Source organism: Strix aluco, chromosome 22 (genome assembly GCF_031877795.1).
Source record: "Strix aluco isolate bStrAlu1 chromosome 22, bStrAlu1.hap1, whole genome shotgun sequence".
NCBI classification, from domain to species: Eukaryota; Metazoa; Chordata; class Aves; order Strigiformes; family Strigidae; genus Strix; species Strix aluco.
Genome location: NC_133952.1, coordinates 7,592,289 through 7,610,420, shown reverse-complemented (window position 1 = coordinate 7,610,420; position 18,132 = coordinate 7,592,289). Strand labels below are relative to the sequence as shown.

The 18,132-nt window shown below is 47.9% G+C and overlaps 1 protein-coding gene across 3 annotated transcripts in view; it reads left to right on the top strand.

Moving 5' to 3' along the window:
- PAX7 (paired box 7) overlaps nucleotides 1-18,132 on the top strand; it is a 101,210-nt gene that overhangs the window by 65,059 nt on the left and 18,019 nt on the right. The window lies entirely within an intron of this gene.

Genomic DNA, 18,132 nt, shown 5'->3' with positions numbered 1-18,132 from the left:
TCCACAAGGTCAGAATAAGAGATGTAGGTAACTTTAAAGGAGGAAAGATAAACTTCACACACATCTGTTTGTGTAAAAGAATGGAGCATGTGTGTTTTAAGTTTATCAGGTGACAGCCACGGCCTCCCCATGTAATACACCCTTGATTTTAAAATCCCTGCCTGAGCTCAGAATAGAGCGACCATGACCCGACTCTGGGATCTGTGCTCCAAGCCTCAGCCCAGCTGTGTTCTGAAGGGCCCCGTCCCGGGCTTGATCAGATCGCTGCCAGTTGTGTACGTAGCTTTTCAGTGCTGCATGTGACCGAGCAGCAAGCCTCAGCAGTGTAGAGAGGTTAAAGCCTCCATTATCAGCGGGTCTAGAGAGAGCAGAGCTTGTGTTCTGTGTGTGTCATGGGAGTAGACTTATGCCCTCAGCTGGTGAGCTCCACCGAAGGCAGTGGAGATGCCAGGATGTACGCCACCTGAGAATACAGCCCACTCTATTGCTATCCTGGGATAAGAATTCTAACTTTCTGTCACCTCATTAGATAGAGCCTTTAACCTTCTCTTTGGTTTACTTGATGTAATCTGCTTTCCAATTTCCTTTTAAGTGGAACAAGGAACATATTGTACACTGAAAATTAACAGCAAGGACTTGTATTTGTGTGGTGCCTGCCATCCTGGAGGGGTATCAAATACGTTTTACTTTTGCTCTCAATCACTTGTGAAATACAGAGACATGAAGTGCACTATAGCAGTTGTTCCAGAGTGGTCAGTAACACTATTTAAGACAGGAAGTACAAAATAATCTGAAACTACAGGGAGAAATTAGGTAGGCACCTGAAATGAAAAAGCTACAACTGTTTAGAGAGGAGTCCAATAAATGGCGACATCAGAGGGGTATATAGATTTTAAGGTCCAATAGCTTGTGATCTCTCAAGTGTGAAAACAAACATTGAGTGTCAATGGAAAGAGGGAAATTTTGCAGCTTCTCTGAAATGGTATAAAAATCCCACTTCTAGCTTTGAATGGTCATGAGATAGAAAATGTAAAAGTGTGACTGGCATGAGGCTGAATATTGCCTCAAAGAGTGTAATTTGTGGGGGAAATAAGGAGACATCTTTCTGACAAGGGATTTTCAATAGCACCGGGCTTGGAAGACGAGCATAGAGTATGGAATTCAGAGGCAGACTGCAGGTTAGATGGTCCAGGGTACGTGATTAATTCAGATTATCACAAGTGCAATTTAGCACTATAGAATAAGTTAAGGATGAGATCCACGTGATAAGCTGCACAAGCACTAGACATATACAAGTCCATCATGCAATTTCCATTTCTGTAGCTTCATCATTTACTTACTAGTCCCGCTCAGCAAATCAGAGGCTCATTGAAATGACCAGACCAACGCTTTTTCTATGCTTATCCCTGTCCCAAATTACCCTGCCCCCAGGCTCAGGCTAGGGGAAGATAGAGTCCTGAGCCAATAAGCCCTTTGTATGGGAAAGAGAGGATACATTATCTGGCAGTCCTGAAGAAAAGAGAGCTTTGCACCCCCAAGAAAGGGAGATTCCCATTTTCCTAATGCTTTTAATCATGTGAGGGCCAAGCTATCAGCATATAAATTCTTCTATTTCTTTTGTGCATAGAAAGGCTAACCCAGGTTATTTTATAACTGCTTTATATTTACTTATCTTGATACCTTCCTGCCTTTCTAAGCCCTCTGCTGTTCCTAGTGGAAGGATGCAAGAAATACTCCTAATGGCATGAATGAGAACTCGTAGAAGTGTCCAATTTTTATGTAGTGGGGTGGGTAAAAGTTTAGTGAGGTCTCAATGTGGGATGCTCTGTGTAACTTATCTGAGCATAATTCAGCTATTCCACAGCAATACAGGCAAAACCCATCGCACCTCAGCCCTCTCATCCTCCTGTCCAGCTATCTGTGGTATCTGGTTGCTCTCTGCAGGGGTAGATATCAACTACAGGGAAGGAGGGGGATCAGGAGATAGAAAAAAAAATGGGGAATTTAAAATTATGGCAATTTGTCTGAGCTGCAAACAGACAGTTCTCTGGTTTCATCCCTTAGCAGCAGCAGGAGGGATGTTTCTTTGCAGTTTAGACAAGGAGGTGGGGGCCAGCCTGGCCGAGAGCACCCAGCATTTGCTGCCACTCGGCACGCTATCCAGTTACCCCAGGATTGGGTGTCCCGGCCAGAATCCACCAGACGGGCTCGGTGCTGGCAGCTGAAATTCTAGAGGAGAAGCATGGCATTTCCATTCTCACAACAGAGAAAAGGGGATTACATTTGGCCTCTGCGGGCTTGGTCCCCCCACGCACACACGTACTTTAGTCCTCCCCCTCCTGACAGAAAGAGCAGACACTACTGAAAGTTTTACCCAGACTTCACGTGGGAAATGGCCACGTTTCTTGCTTGTTTTCCAGCCTGTAGCACACAAAGCCTTGTGCCTGTCCAGCTCAGCTGCTGGATCTCTAAAGCATTTCCCATGCAGTTTCCACAGTTTAGAGGCCGTTCTGCCTCTATTCCAGACCTGAAACTGCTGAGAAGTGAGAGGTCAGCTGGGAATTTTTGTCTTCAGCTACTTCATCCCCTGCTGATGCTTGATGTGACACTTCACACAAGAACACCGACTTGGTTGTGCAGAGGATAGTCCCACATGATTAAACCACTACCTGCATGATCTCTCATGTCATACTCCTTGCAAGACCCTAGTGAGACCTCAGGGTAACCCGAGCAGTGATTTGTGATGGTTTCGTGCTGGGACAGCCTTTGTAGGAGAGAGATGTTGCTCTAAAGTGTTGCCTGTTTGAGAAAGTGAACTTCACAGGCTGGCCAGCTGCAGCCAGATGAGTCACCTTGCATCTGTCAGGATGCACTGGGTGGCTGCAGCGGTCACGGATTATCGGAAAGTAGCTCAGTACTGGGCAGCCAGAACATGCAGCAGCGAGGTCCCCATCGCTCCCCAAAGGTCGCATGGGTTAGCAGCAGCTGTCACAGATTCAGCTGGGCTGACTCAGTGGCTCATAACTGCCTCCAGGCTGGCATTAATACCCGTGCCAAAACTTAGCAGAGATATAGAGACCTGAAGCAAACTTAAATATGAAGAGTGAGTAACCAGTTAGCAGTCACACGGAATGATTTCTGGCCCTGGAGCATCTGTCTCATCATTTCTCACAAGAGTGGGTTGCAAACCAAGTGTGTGCGTGGGTGGGTGGGATTTCATAAATACATTGTAAATGTTTCCGATTCATTTTCATCCCACAGAGGAATTATTTCTCATTTATTTGAGAATACCTATCAACCTCAACTAGAACAAGGCCAGGAACCAAGACATCCTCAGTCAGGTCATGCTTCACACTGGCAGCGAGAACAAGCTTTGCATCCATCTGTTTTGAAGTTCAGTCCTGTGCTAGCTGAGTATTGTCCCTCACCGTGGCTGGGATAAGGCTTGTGACAAATAGCTCAATGTAATGGTAAAGTCAGTATTGAGTCCAGTTATGTCCTGATCAACAGTCAGTCAAGAAATGTGTATGCTGCAGTGCGGGCTGAGGTGGAAGGAAATTAAGTGAATTGAGCAGTACATTACAAGTCAACATAAAGAGAAAAGCGAGGGCTGCATCTGGCTGTGCCTCTGCCATTTGTGATGATGGGAGATTCCCTGGGTGCTCTTCAAACAGCAAAGAAGTAGGGCCGTACTGTATTCTGGGCTGCTTTCATCTCTAGCACAATTCTTCTGCCTTTTCAAATGTCTTCCTGTTTTTTAGGAGGATCATTAGTTTGTTGGAGATGGCCCCTGTGTAGCTGGAGAACATACTAAGGTATAGTTAAGAGTCAGGCATTTCCTATAACATGTTATTTTTGAGACCTTTGAATCTTTTAACAAACCCACAGGATCACCCAGAGATTAAGACAATTCCAGAAATACGAAGAGCCAAGAGAAACTTGTTCACCATCTCATATTTGTTGCTTTAATTTTCTCAGGGCTTTTGGTGGCTTTTTTGCTCCATGAGCAAATTCATTCCCAGTGTAATGGCACTATCTGAAGGTTGGAGTCAGATTTTACAATTTCTGGTTTATCACTGTTTATGATGGTGTTCCTGGAGGGACACTTGAGGCACAGGTCAGGCTCTGCCCTCAAAATTACACTCTAAACTCAGGGACCTTCGTAGTCTGCGCAACCGTAGCACGGTTTTGTTTTGCCTGACATCTTCCCAGGGCTCCATTCTTTTCCACCGTCCAGGGTAACATTTTCCTCAGCCTCACTGGGGTAGGATTAGAGATCATCTGAATCCCTGTCAGGAGCACACTGATCTGGCAGAAGTGTAAGAAGAGCCAGCTGAGCCTTTTTTTTTTTTTGGAAACCTGGCAATTGGGAAGGACACGATGTTAGCTGGCGAGAGGGGAGCAGGCATCGCGGTGTCTGGCTCCAGTGAGACAGCGCTCCTTCCTTCAGTGACACGGATCCCTTCTGTCTGGTTCCTTTTTTTCTTTTTTTTTTCCTTTTTTTTTTTTTTGTCGGAGACACTGTGCCTATAATAAGCATTCAAAATGAGTCTTGCTGGGCCAGAAGAAGGGGAGGGGAAGAAAGAGGGGGAGGAGAGGGTGAGATTTGGGGGGGGAGGGGGAAAGGGAGGAGGGGGTTTAAATAGCAAAGAATTAGAAAAAAAAAATCTGATGCAAATCACTAGTAGAGAGAAAATTATGTGCAATTACCCAAGCGATACTGGGCAGCCGTGCCCACCCCAACCAACAAGATCTCATTAACAAGCAGAAAATAAGATTGAAATGGTGTGTAAAAGAGCTGAAAAATGAATTTGAATGCTGCATTTGTCCACAATTACCCCCTCGTTCACACATATTTTATTGCAATTTTTTTATTATTCTTAATCTTTCCATCCCTCAAAGCAGATTGGGAACATCCTGGCATTACAGTTGCTGAGGGAGGAAGCATTAAGGATTCCCCGTTTCCCTGAAAGGAGACCCTTCTCTCGCTCGAATTTTAAAGGGTTGGTTTTGGACGGATAAGGATTCATTTCTCCGGCTTATCTTAGTGTAGGAACATGTTCTTCTAATATTCTCTAACCTCTGACGCTCTTGGGTGCCACCCCACACGAGGGTTTTTCTTTAACCTTGCCTCCCGGGTTCCTCTACCTCCCTTTTCCATCACTCCTTCCCCTTTCTCCTACCCTCCTTTTCCATTCCAGTTCTTTTCCACGTGGTCTCTGCCCTCATTCCCCCTGCAGCCCCATTTCTCTAGAGGACTGCGATTCCCTCAAACAAAGTGTCTGCCCTTCAGAAAGTGGCTGCTGTCCCTTTTCTGAGTTGCAATAATTCCTCACACCCTATTTCTTTCTCAGTGAGCATTCTTCAGCCCCCCCCCTCCCATGACCTTGTGGCAGAATTTTTGAAGAAGGAGGTGAAAACCTGCTAAAATCCATGTCCTTTTTTTGCCAGGGGGTGGAAAGGGGGCATGGGAGCTCCAGGTTTCTCTCTGGGAGAAACTGCCTCTGCTGAGACTGCGTTGGCGTTTTCCCTTGCTTGGTGTCAAATGCAGCTCCATCTCTTTAAACTTTTAACCTATGTGTCCCAGGAAAGCTGGTAGTTTTTCCACTGAAGTTTCTTACTTTTTTTTTTTTTTTATTTAACCAAACAAAGCCCATCTGCTCTTGTCAATTAGACGCCTCTGCTCCCAGCACGGGAAAAGGGGAGAATGGAACATTTTTCTCGTGTGAAAATAGATACGTATTTATTTCCCTGATTCCTAATGACTCTGTTTCTGCAAGTGAAGAAGTAGGGTGGGAAGGGAGAAATGCATATCAGAGGGGCCAATTCACTTTCTATCACTCTTGAGGTTTCATGCGTTTCCTCGATTGATTTGGATGCTCTGATCCCATTGAAAACTGGTTATAAACAAATAAGGCAGCATCTTACTACCTTAACCCTAACTCTAATGCTCTGGGTGGCACTGATTGCATTTATTCCTATGTGATTTCCACTCAAGACATTGTTCTCTGTGTGTATTACTGAGATATTTAAGTATTAGAAACACTGAACGATTTCAGAGCAAACAGTTGGTTCCTGAGCCTTGAATTCAATTGGAGTTTTGTCATTACCTTCGGTGGGTCCAGGAGCAGCCCCTGTGGCACTGCACTATTTGTAAACACAAGTATCAGAACTAGACAAATCGGAGAGAAAGAGAAATAAAGAGAAAATAGTAGAAGTGCAGGAAAAAAAAACCTGAGAATGACAAGACCAATGACAGCAGGAAGAAGAAACGCAGGGAGGTGTGAAAGTGTCTGATAAGCCCCCAGATGTCGGAGCAGGGAGCACGTATGTAAGACACCCAGGGCTAAGACACGGGAATCTGTACCCATAAATCTTTAAATATCTCTTCCCACCTAGACCCTGCTACCTGCTTATGAGGTGGTGGGAGCAAAGCTGAAGCCGGATGGGTGGAACAGGCATCGCAGGGGCTGTAATTCCTGCTAAAATCCGGACAGGACTGGTGGGGCTTTCAGACTCCTCTGGGTCCTGTCTCTTTTCTGCACCAGGCAGGGTAAGAGGGACTTGGCTGGGAGACACAGACTTGGAGAATTCAAATGCAGGATTTGCCCTGCTTTATGATTAATAAGGGAACTCGAGACAAGGCAGGCAGGGCAGATAGAGAAAATGAGAGATTAGCAATTAATACAGCATCCAGCCTGGTGACAGGCATTTCCAAGCGACCTCTGGCATTCAGAGGCGAGTGTTTTGCCGCATGGAGCTGGTGCTGAGCTGCGAGAGGAATCAAGGGACCGCAGCAGGGAAAGACAGCCCTGGAATGAGGGATGCAAGATAGAGGGGAAGCTTAGAAGGGAGGAATGCAATAAAAGGAATAATTAGGATTCAGAGGCAGGGGCATGCGCGCGTGCTCTCGCACGCTTGTGTGCACAAGGGCATCGATATCCTGCGTGCACATTCTGTGTGTGCACACCAGCGTTGTGCCCATGCGTTGTGCGTGCCTGTTAAAATCTAACAAGGGTGTAACAGCTGTGCTCCAGCTGTGCCCCGGCTGTGAAAAGCTGTCTATGATAGGAAGAATCTACAACAACGTACTTTGCAGTGGATCAGGCACTGACCCCAACCTGCCCCCCTCTTTTTTTTCCACAAAGAGGGGTTGTGGAAAATGTATTAACTTCAGTGGGTGAGACAGAACAGTGGAGATACTGTGCTGGGAGAGGAGGTGGGATGGTGCATTGCAGGTGTACGCAGGTCCATTGCTCTCCTTGCGAGCCTCAAGCCTGCCCCAGCTCAGGAAACACTCCGCTGAAGATGGACGCAGGATTGTGCGTTGCTCACATAGTTCCACGTTAGGGAGATAGGCCATGACCTCCAGCTTTCCCAGAGCTGATGGATGCATTTTGAAAGGGGTCATTATTCAGTATGGTTTATTTTCTGTTTGCTTCACCATCTATGTGTGCTAACAATGCAGGGAGCTTGCATTCACTCCCATCCCAGCTGCTGGCATCACTGATGATGATGGGTTGCAGTGTCTTGGGGCAAAGGTTGCCAGTGGGACGTTTGGGGCTGAGGGGACAGGGAGGACTTTGGGGGATGTATCCATCTCTAGAGCATCCTGGAGGGCTGCTCAGAAGAGCTGTTAGGCCCCGAAGCATCAGGAGGGGCTTACGGGGGAGACGTACCCGAAAGGGATGCTGTGCTGGTCTTTTGTGTGAGAAGGAAGGGAGTTTGGGTGTTGTGTCAGCTTGCAGTGCGTTCATCTTGCCGGGGCTCTTGATGCATCGCGTGGGGAGGGGGGAGCAATGTATGGCTGTGCAATATGTGCTTTGCAGTTTGGGGTTACGGGGCTTCTGTAGTGTACGGGGAGCACAGGAAGTGCAAAGGAGAGGAGGTGTAGCTGAGTGTGCAATGGGGGCCTAATGGGGGGCTATCAGGTTGTGGGGTGCATGCCACGCGGGGGTTTCCATCTCGCACAGTGGTGGACGTGAGGGGAGATGGTTTGGGTGCAGCAAGGCCTCCTGCTACAAGATGCTGCTTCTTGCCTCCATCAGACAGGCGTGCACGAGATCAATTTACAGCAGGGGCTGAAGATCAGAAATCCTGGCGGGGTCTGGGGTGTGTGAGTAGTAAATTGATCAAAGGTGCAGAGGGTCTTAGCTCGCCGCAGTAAGCTGGAGTCAGCCCTTAAGCCTATCCAGTTTGGAGATGAGGGGGATCTTATTTCAGGGAATAAGTACCTGAAAGGGAATCGTGAGCCACATAGGGGAAAGGGTGGGGAGCTGCTCGCCAAGCTGATATAGGAAAATCACAGGGACTGGCTTAAGAGATTGAAGGGAATGAGGCACGGCTGACACCGAGGGGGTCGTTTTGGGGTAGGAATTCACCCACCGAGCCAGTGCAGAGCTGAAACAGGGATGTCCAAGTGGCCCGTGCGGGTGGGAGTTCTCACCATGATCTTGCTTCGGTGCAAAGCTTGGTCCGGGACCCACCGATGCGTGGGGCCAAGCCTGCGTTGAGGCAGGCGCTGTGGGGAGCTCACCTGTTAGTTTGGGGGGGATATCTGCTCTGCTGCATGCCCCACACCTCCCTCTGGCTGCCCTTTTGGGGGGACACTGGCGAAGGGATGTTCCTGATGGGGAATGGGGAAAAGGGAAGGCAAAGGCTGCGCTTCTCTGTCTTTCCCCTGAGATCTGGAGCAGCAGAGAGAGCCCCTCACAGCCTTCTCTCTGTGTCTCTCCCAGCTTTTCTTCTCCCTCTCCCTTCCCTTCTTCCTCCCTCTCCTCTCTCCTTCCATTTGATGTGGAGGAGAGCTGTCTGCCACTCGCGCGTCTGTACCGAGAAGGGATCAGAAGTTTCAGTGAGCGCTCGGCGCCTCTCCTTTGATCCATGTCCTGAGGCCTGCTTGACAGCGAAAAAAAGCATGGAGACAAAACGACTCAGTCAAAGTGATTCCTGACAACTGTCTCCATGAGATAAGGAAGCTCTCTGTGTCTTGGGTTTTTTTTTTTTTTTTTTTTTAATACCGCCTCTCCGTTTCCATAAGAAGCGGAGTCACTTTAAACCAGAAGAGCCAGCCAACAGCCAAGCTGCACAGAGAACAACCGAGCAGAGAGCGCCTGGCTGAGCTTTATCATGTTCCCTGTCTCCCTTTCCATTCCTCCCCCCCGCCTTTTTTTTAAAAAAACCCCTCTTTTTCCCATTTTTCTTTCCCTCCTTTCTACATGCTGCGTTACCCTGCCGCCTTACCCCAATGCTGCCTCTAATTATGCAGTTGCAGAGAAAGCACAGCGCATTTGCAGGTGGCCGGGACATTATTCAGCTCAATCCCAACCACAGGGAAATGCCTGCCTTCCCCGCGAGGGGCTGGGGGAGAGAGAAAGCCCCGTACATTATCTGACAATAACCAATCCTTTTAGGGATCGGCAGCAGGCCTCATTAATAGCAAGGCATTATGCACCGCTGGCCACTTAAGTGTCCTTAGAGCTGTTCCCCTGCTGCTGAGCCCCAGATTTTTTTATTATTGTTTTATTTTTCTTGCCTAGTTCATGTCACACAGGGAAGTGTCCCCCCCTTTCTCTTCTCGCCTCCGGGTTGCTTGCAGGAATGAGTTTGCAAGGGCTCAGCAACACTAATCCTCACTGGAGGATGCGGGACTTGGCGTGTGTGTTGGCACATGGGGGAGCAGGATACACACCTTGGAAGGGCTGCAAGTGCTTGCAGCCAGGCTGTCAGGGCTCCCCCCAGGACAAACGCAACGTGAAAGGGACAGGGAGGTGGCCTCATAGACCATGATGCTGAGGGCAACCTGGCTTGGACACGTGAGACAGGACCACTTAATCCAGGTGAGGAGATGTGGCATGGCTCACCATGCTCCTGCGCTTCCCAATCCTCAACTTGGTAAAGCTGGAAGGGGACTTGGGGTCCCCCTGAGGTGACAAAGCTTGGCTTAGGAGTGGGCCTAGAGAGGGGTAGGTGGCTTAGTGATCCCTGACAGGATGAGGGACCAGCCCTGTGCTCCGGCTGGCTCAGGGGATGGGGACAGGGATTGGAGTTCACCCCAGCGATGCAGAGCCTCTTTGCCAGGGAGTTCCTCTTCCCCTCCGCTCACCATAATTAGGCTATTGTTGTAGCGTCTGCTCCAAAGTCAGACTCCATTAGCATGCAGGATGGGGGCTGGAGGGGAGCGAGGGGGGACACACGGAAGGAGAGATTCCCTCCCCCCCAGAACTGCGCTGTGCTGCGCTGATAAACAGTAAATATCGGGGAACAGGATTTCCACATTATCTGAGCGCGGCAGAAAATCAAAATTTCAGTCTAAATCCGAGGAGACGAGGCTCATAAGCTCCTCCAGCTGATACAGACGCCGAGCCCAGCCGGCAAGGCTCAGGAGGCACAAAATAACATTTTTTTGTTAAAAAAAAAAAAAAAAAAAAAAGAAAGAAAAAAGAATGAACAAGAGGGAAAAAACAAGAAATATTTGGGGGCTGACTTCAAGAAGAGGAGAAAAGGAGGTGGTGCAAAGCAGAGTATTGTGTGATGTTGCAACCCTTTTCTGATGAGGAAATAAATACCCGGGTGTATTGGGGAGGGGGTTGGACACTGCCCATCCAATGAACTTTCCAGTCGGCGGCTCTGGCTCAGCAGAGTGTTGCTTGGGGATCGACCTGTAGGACACTAACAGCTGCTGGAGGATGATGGCAAACCTTTAATTAGCGATTAGAGTGCACAGCTGAGCACAAATCCAGCCCCGAATTAGGAGCCACATGGGGTCTCCCCGACCCTAAAAGCCAACACCAAATTCAGCAGCTCAGTCGGAAGCGTGGGTCCGTCAGCTCTAATGAAGCTCTGGGCCACACGTGCTGCTAATAGCACCTCCGTGCCCTGCTCCAGCCTGGCAGACAGGGCAGGAGCCACCCAGGGTGGGCACCAGCTCCTGCCGTGGGACTTGCAGGCTGCAGTGAGAAGGAGGTGATGCCAAGGCTGCCTGGGAACCACTTCCCGAGGGGGCACAGGGCTCCCTAAAAATGAGCAACAGCGGTGAGAACAGGTCAATGATGTAGGAGAGCTGGGGTAGTCACTAATATCACAGTGAAAAAGGGACACGGTTCTGCCTGCTTCTGAAGGAATTTACTCCCTCTTCATTCGTGGCGTGGTTTCACGGTGCTTTCTGCTCTCCCAGGGAGCAAGGTGGTTTCAGCACTAGATAGAGCTGGTATTCCTGGGGTGTTCAGTTCAGCTACTTGTGTCCCAGACATTTTCACATCTTTGGCTGGATCCATGCTCTGTTTCCTGATCCTCCCTACATAAAAGCATTGCTTGCTGCAGAATCCATAGTTCCAGGCTTTTAGCCCAAAGGAATGTGGTTCAGCCGCAGTTCTGCACAGCACCAGAGGCTTTGAGCTCTCCCTGGGGCTTTTAGTCATTGCTGCTTGGAGCAATGAAGAAGAAAAAGCAGGGACTAGTTGCAGAAAATGTTTTCTTGGTTTCTCTAGCAGCCACTTCTGTCCTCCTGCTCCCATCACTAGGCTGCAGGCTCATTATAACTCAGAAAGCAAATAAATTCGTTGCTCTGAGCTGCTCCCTTAGCCTCAGTCTCTGCCCAGCTCCCATGAATGTCCATTCTCCTTTCCCTACCTCATTTCTATGCCCATCTATAAAGTGGCATCTTTCATGCAAAGAATTTTAAGGTTCATGTTCCAGCTCCAGCAGGTTTCTAGTATAAACTCTGTCCATATAGATCCAGGGACCACTGGTAGAACTGAACCCCCAGCATTTAGGTTTCTTGCAGGTGAGACTTAAGGCTCTCAGTAACTTCAATGTTGAGTGACTTCTGCTGCCAAGGAAAGGAGAGGGTTTTATTTCAGATGAGAAGGAAGCAGGTGCCTGTTGGAAACATCAGTCTTTCATACTGGCAAACTGACTTGCACTTGTTAAAGTATGGGAACTTATAGGATGCTCCTGCTGGCGTAGGATGTCCCAACTCCTTTGCACTGTGGCCTCAGATCTTGTTCTGGACTGTTGTCTCTTCAGTATTGGGGCAGGTGGAGAGGGCTGGTTTTCCTGAAGTATTTGTCCTTTCCCTTCTCACAGGTGTTTACACAGACACTCTAGAAGTCCTAAAACTGGAAATCTGAAAGTCAGAACTAGGGTGGCATCTTTCTGGTCACATCATCTGGGTCTGAGGGCAACGCAACCAGAGTGGCCGAGCCATTGTACATCAGCTTAGAATCTGTTCACGTATTTTAAACAGCAAGTGCCCCACATCTCTTTAAAAATTAAGATCTTAATCCTGTACCTTAAGTTTGGTATTTAAAAATCCCTTGGCATGCATGCAGGGCTTTCTTCTGCTGTTTAGCAGAGTTAGCATTGCCTTAGGTTTCACTGTTTGAACGGTCATCAGCACAGAGTTTTGGCCTCCATTAACTACAAGAAAGGCTGATTTAACACTGAAACATGTGCTGGACTACTAATCAGCATGCACTGATGTATCAAATGTATCTCACCCAACACAAACCCCATCCAGGGGATATATAGAAAGTCATGGGGATATCTGACTAAATATCTCCAGTGTCTTTTCCTATCCAGCCTCTTTTACCTACAGCACTGAGCCTCAGACAGCTCTTGCTCACGGCCTGTTGGCCAACACACTGTGTGCTCTGGTTTTTCCCATTGCATCCATGGCTGGGAGCTACATTCTCCCAGCCATGCCAGAAGATTACCAGTTCCCCCATCAACCCCACCAGCTCCAGCCTCTTCCTGCTTCCCCTGCCACTCATAACCCAGCTCCTGTGTCTCCCCTTGCCTGCTCCCCTTGCTTTATTTCACCCCGGGTCTCAGAACTGCGGTCCCTGCAAGAGGGTTTCTCAAACCACTCAAGAGCTGCAGGCTTGTCTGGAGGGCGAGAGGTTAAGCACTAGCAAGTGTTTCTGTTTAGTTCCAGATACCAGCCTGACAGGTGGGTGCCTCTTGATTAATTCCCAGCTCCCCTAAATGCTCCCGTCATCATGTGCTGTGGTCCCATGCAAGCCTAGGCAAAGTTAGGGGGAAAAAAAGGAGAATATTGTTAGGTTCTCTCCATTCAGGCTCTTGCAATGGGACTGTGGTCTGGAACAGTTGCAGATCTTCACCTCCAGCACTCGTGCTGACAATGCTTTCAAGTAAAGATGAGTGCTTAGAAAGTACAGCCAGAAACCTTCAAAGCCCCCAGTTCTCCCAGCTTGGCTGCTATGGTGCAGTTCTGAACTAACCGCGTCTTCTTGCTAATCTACAGTGATGCCAATGTTCAGCTGAGGTTGATACGTCCAGGAAAATAAGGATTTGGGATCAAGGGAGCATCCGTCATCATGTGAGATGACTTGAGCCTTTGGAAGTGGGCTCTGACGAGGCTTGTGAGCTCTGCGTGGTGCAAGGTCTGGCTGCTAAGTCCATAAGCTTGTGTTGGTTTCTGACCAGTAACAGCTATGGTAGCATGATTTTGGTAATCTTGAAGGCAGTGTAGTCACACTGTGGTGATTCTCCCTTTCAGACTGTCATCATTTAAAGGTAACAAAGAGAATATCACCCAAATTAACTCCTCTTAACTAATGCACTTCCATTAGGAGCTCAGTCATCTTACATGCTTCGTCGTCATATAGATGATGAGTGCAGAGAGACAGGGATCTTCAGAAAATGAGTCAGACCTCAGAAAAACTGAATCACTCGCTGTTGACTCCGTGGACTATGGAGAGATTTATTTTGTCTTTATTGGAACAAGTCTTTAGCTAGAGTCTGAGCCTAAGGAGTTATCTTTCCCTCTTTCTCATTCCCTCTTTCACACAGACTGGTTTATAACAGTGTCCAGAAATGCTAGAAATCTCACCAGAACATCTCTGTGCACACCCATGCTAGAGAAATTCCCAAGGTTTACATCCTGAGTGAATTTCAGAGAGCAGGTAAATCCCATTTGCCCAGTTAATGCTCTGCAAGGTCCTGCTGAAGGTTTTGGTGGAAGAGCTCAAGAGAGGGAAGGTGGCTTAATGTTTGTGGCAGCAGAGGACTGGAAGTCAAGAGACTCGTGTCCTCTGCTGCTAACTTGGTTGCCTGATCCCGGCAAACGACTTACTCTTGTCTGCAGCAGTTTCCCTGTCCATGTAACAGAGGGTTAGCATGGATCTGCCGTGCAGCAACACGGAGAAGCTGAAATCACAAAGGGCTACAAAACACACTGAAGAGCAGGGAAGGACCAATCCAGAATCCTATAGGTGTTACAACCCCATGAGCAGCAAAGCATCCAGCAGTGCTGAGGTCCTAGGGAAGCAGCCAATGCCTGAGCGCTATTTTTTTAATTTAAAAAAACCCAACTTATTAAAATTTTGCCTGGCTGCATCTCTTGCTTATTCAAATACTGCCAATTTCCGTGGATCTCATATCAGCTCCCAGCATCTCCCAGCCTCAGTGCTTGGGTTATGTGGGAAGAGAGAGAGAGAAGAAAATAAAACTGCAAGCAAAATAAAAGCCGCTATCTGACAGAATCTCTCCTGGGGATCTCAGTTATTAAAAAAAAAAAAAAAAAAAAGGAATCATTTTTCTCTTAGCTGGTGTTTGTTAAATGTGCAGGAGCCATAGGCAAATTTTTGCTAATTTTGTGCATGCTTTTATCATACTGGTGATTCACTGGCAGCTTTATCCTCCGATAAGTGGATTAGTTGTTGAGCTAAACAAAAAGGTGTTTGACAACCAGGAAGCTCTAAAGAACATATTTGTTTTCCAAATAATGGAGCTGTGTTTGTTGCTCAGTGCAGTGTGGGGTGTTGTTGTGAATTTCATTAGCCGAAAGGAAAGGCCTCAAAGCTTTTCTCCCTTACACAAGGCTGTGGTTCAGTAGGAACATCTCCCTCCTATCAGTAGCAGGTTATTTTTTTTTTATTTGCTTTGGTCTAGTAGTTTGGCCCCGGAGTGATGCTGATTAGGGAGTGGGTAATGAGCTGTGTCGGCGTGAGAGCATGGCATCTTTTGGTGGCGGGGCTGGGCACATGCCAGCTTCATTGGGGAGTAAGCATCACAGGTCTGCTGGATGGTTAGCAGAGCCCTACGGCTCACAATTAGACCCGGACTTGTAGGGCTGGAAGCTAAACTGAGGGCACAGAGAGATAAATTGACCGAGTGGAAGAGAATAGGGCTAAAATAATGAGCTTAACTTTATCTAAGACTTTAATCGTAATATCTGAGCATCTCATCATCCTGGGATGTGTTTCTCCTCACGGTACCACGGGGAAGGTTGTTATCTCCAAGGCCAAGAATGGAGACACAGAGTTTTTATCCAGCTTAAATGTAAGGTAGGAACCTGAGACTTTATCAAGGCCTTTTGCTAGCTCAAAAGGCCTTCTCTGTAAAAGTGCTTCCATATTTAGTAATTCTGTATTTCTATGCAGTTGTGTGTTTATTTTCAGTCCTTTGGAGTCCTCCTTTCCACCCTCCTCACTCAGACACCCACAGCCCTTTGGCCATATCAGCCGAGTGCCTGGGAGACAATGGGAATTTTTCCCTTGGAGCTGCCGAGAGCTTGATGACAATCACAGTGGTTGGGGCCAAGCTCTTCCTAGCCCAGTGGGTCCTCTCCGATGGCAACCATAGGCAGACTCCTCATGAGGATTAAGAAAGGGGAGTTCTCCTGGCCTCTCACTATTTTCAGCTCGGGGGATTTCCTTAAAAAAAGGTGGTTTGTCTGGTAATCCTCAGTGGACCTTTCTTCCAGGTACTTATGCAGTCTCCTCTTCAATCCACGCAGCTTAGCATCCATTGCTTCTTGTGGCAAAGAGTCCCACAGGTTGACTCTCCACCGAGTGAAGCACTGCTTCATTTGCTTCATATTTCACCCCTACTACCTTCATTCGAGGCCTCGTTCTGGAAGTGACGGTGAATAGTCAATTAATATTCACCCTCTCCATGTCATTCGTGATTTCTTAGGCTGCCATCAAATCCCCACAGCTCAGGGAACCTGGAAAGGTGCTGATTGATTCCAGCCCACCTTCACCAGCAATGCTGATGGCATGGTGGCTTTTTTTCCCCCCTTGCTTAGGCCATCGCAGTTTTGCAGTGAAGCCCTTGGAAGGAACAATGTGGGTTTGTAGAAGTGCATTTTGTGCTTGGGCAAGGGTTGGAGGCACCGGCTCAGGCTTATAAATCTCTGTGGATGCTACTGATAGCAGTAGGAGATGCGTCTCCTGTGGAAATGAAACATCTTTTTGCATCCTGATGCCAAACCATATGTTCTCTGGTGTCCTTTTGAAATATAGACAACCTTGGTGATAAGAAGAACATAATCCCAGTGTTTGAAACAGATAGCTCCATCCCTCCTGACATTTTTAGGAGCCCACAGAGATGGAAGGATAGTCAACCAGGCCATTTCCAGCCCCTCACCTTTACTCACGCGACAACCAGATGTGAATCCGGTAAAGCTTGTTTTCCCCTGGCAAGGGGCTAAAAGCAAGGTGCTTTTCCTTGCCAGCCGACAGCAGCCCCTGGCTGGGAGGGTGATCTGAAGAGGGAGAGAACGCGGTGCCATGAGAAAGGGGGGAGGGCTGTGAACAGATCTGCAGTTGCTAGCAATTGCTCTCTCAGCTCTGGCATAGATGAAACAGGGGGAGGGAGGAAGAAAGGGGGGAAACGGCAGTCGAAGAGCGAAAGGTCCCCAGCTGGCTGTTAGTGGCATCTGCACTCAGAGTACAGACTCCAGCTGAGAGCTATTTCACTATTTATTTACATGTAATTATTGCTATGAGGTGCAGATATTAACACTGTCAAGAGCAATTTGCCCTGACATTTTTCACTTGCTCTGTTCCCTGACGTTTTGGGTTTGGTGGGATTTTTTTTTTCTCTCTCTCTCTCTCTTCATCTCACTGCTTCAGTTTTGGCAGCACAGGGACCAGGCTTTTTAATCCAGCGCCCTTCGCAACTCATTAAACTTTGAAATTTAATTTTGTCCGGAGAGGAGCCGGAGCGCAGGGAGCGTCTCCCACCCCCCTCTCCCCACGCTCTCGCACCCGCCACCCATCTACAGCAGTTCAAGCATTTCCACTCTAAACAAACCAAATTTACCGGTTGCCGCGTTTTCAATTGGAATGCAATCTCCAGCATTAACCTTTGCTTTCGACGCTGCATTTAAAACACACAGAAAGGTGCCCAACCGTTTATTAGGGGGAGAGTTTGAAAGTGCATGTAGAGAAAGCAAATGCAGAACAAATATTTTTCAAACCAGTGCCCAGACCAGCATAAAAATTGCAACCCATTTCAAAAGGTGGGTTAGGACCAGTGACTGTTTCCTACCTCTTTAGGCCCCATTTTTTTTCCCCTTCCCTTCCCTTCCCTTCCCTTCCCTTCCCTTCCCTTCCCTTCCCTTCCCTTCCCTTCCCTTCCCTTCCCTTCCCTTCCCTTCCCTTCCCTTCCCTTCCCTTCCCTTCCCTTCCCTTCCCTTCCCTTCCCTTCCCTTCCCTTCCCTTCCCTTCCCTTCCCTTCCCTTCCCTTCCCTTCCCTTCCCTTCCCTTCCCTTCCCTTCCCTTCCCTTCCCTTCCCTTCCCTTCCCTTCCCTCCTGCCTAAACCATCTGATTTCAATAGCTGGTGACACTTTAAATTAAGACTTCCGGCCTACGCTCAAGCCCTGATTTAATGAGACAGTTGTTGTATGTCATCTAATAAATACCAATTGTGCATTAGAACTTATTTGCCAAGCAGGAGCAGTGATGTGACAGGCACAACTCACCGCAGCCTGCTTTTTTTCTCAGCCAATATGGTGCCTGTAATCATTTAGCATTTGTTTAATACACAATAGACCATATTCCTCCCCAGCAGAGCTCCACTGCTCAATGATTCACACTTGTGTTTTATAAACCAGAAGGAAAAAGCAAGGTGTGTATGAGAGTCTTGAAGGACTATGCCAGGGGGGGTGTGGGTTGTGTTTATGGAAGGAATAAATACTGAGTACTTTTTCAGTGCCTGGGCATGGTGAATTTTTGGAAGGGATTAATGAATAGTTTCCATTCCTCCATTTTATCTGCAGCACCTTAGGCCCTTTTTTTCATTCTTCGAGTTGGACCAGTTTTGACTTCTACTCTCTTGACTTTGCGGGGGAAGAGCTTCAGGAATTTGGTGCCTTCCCC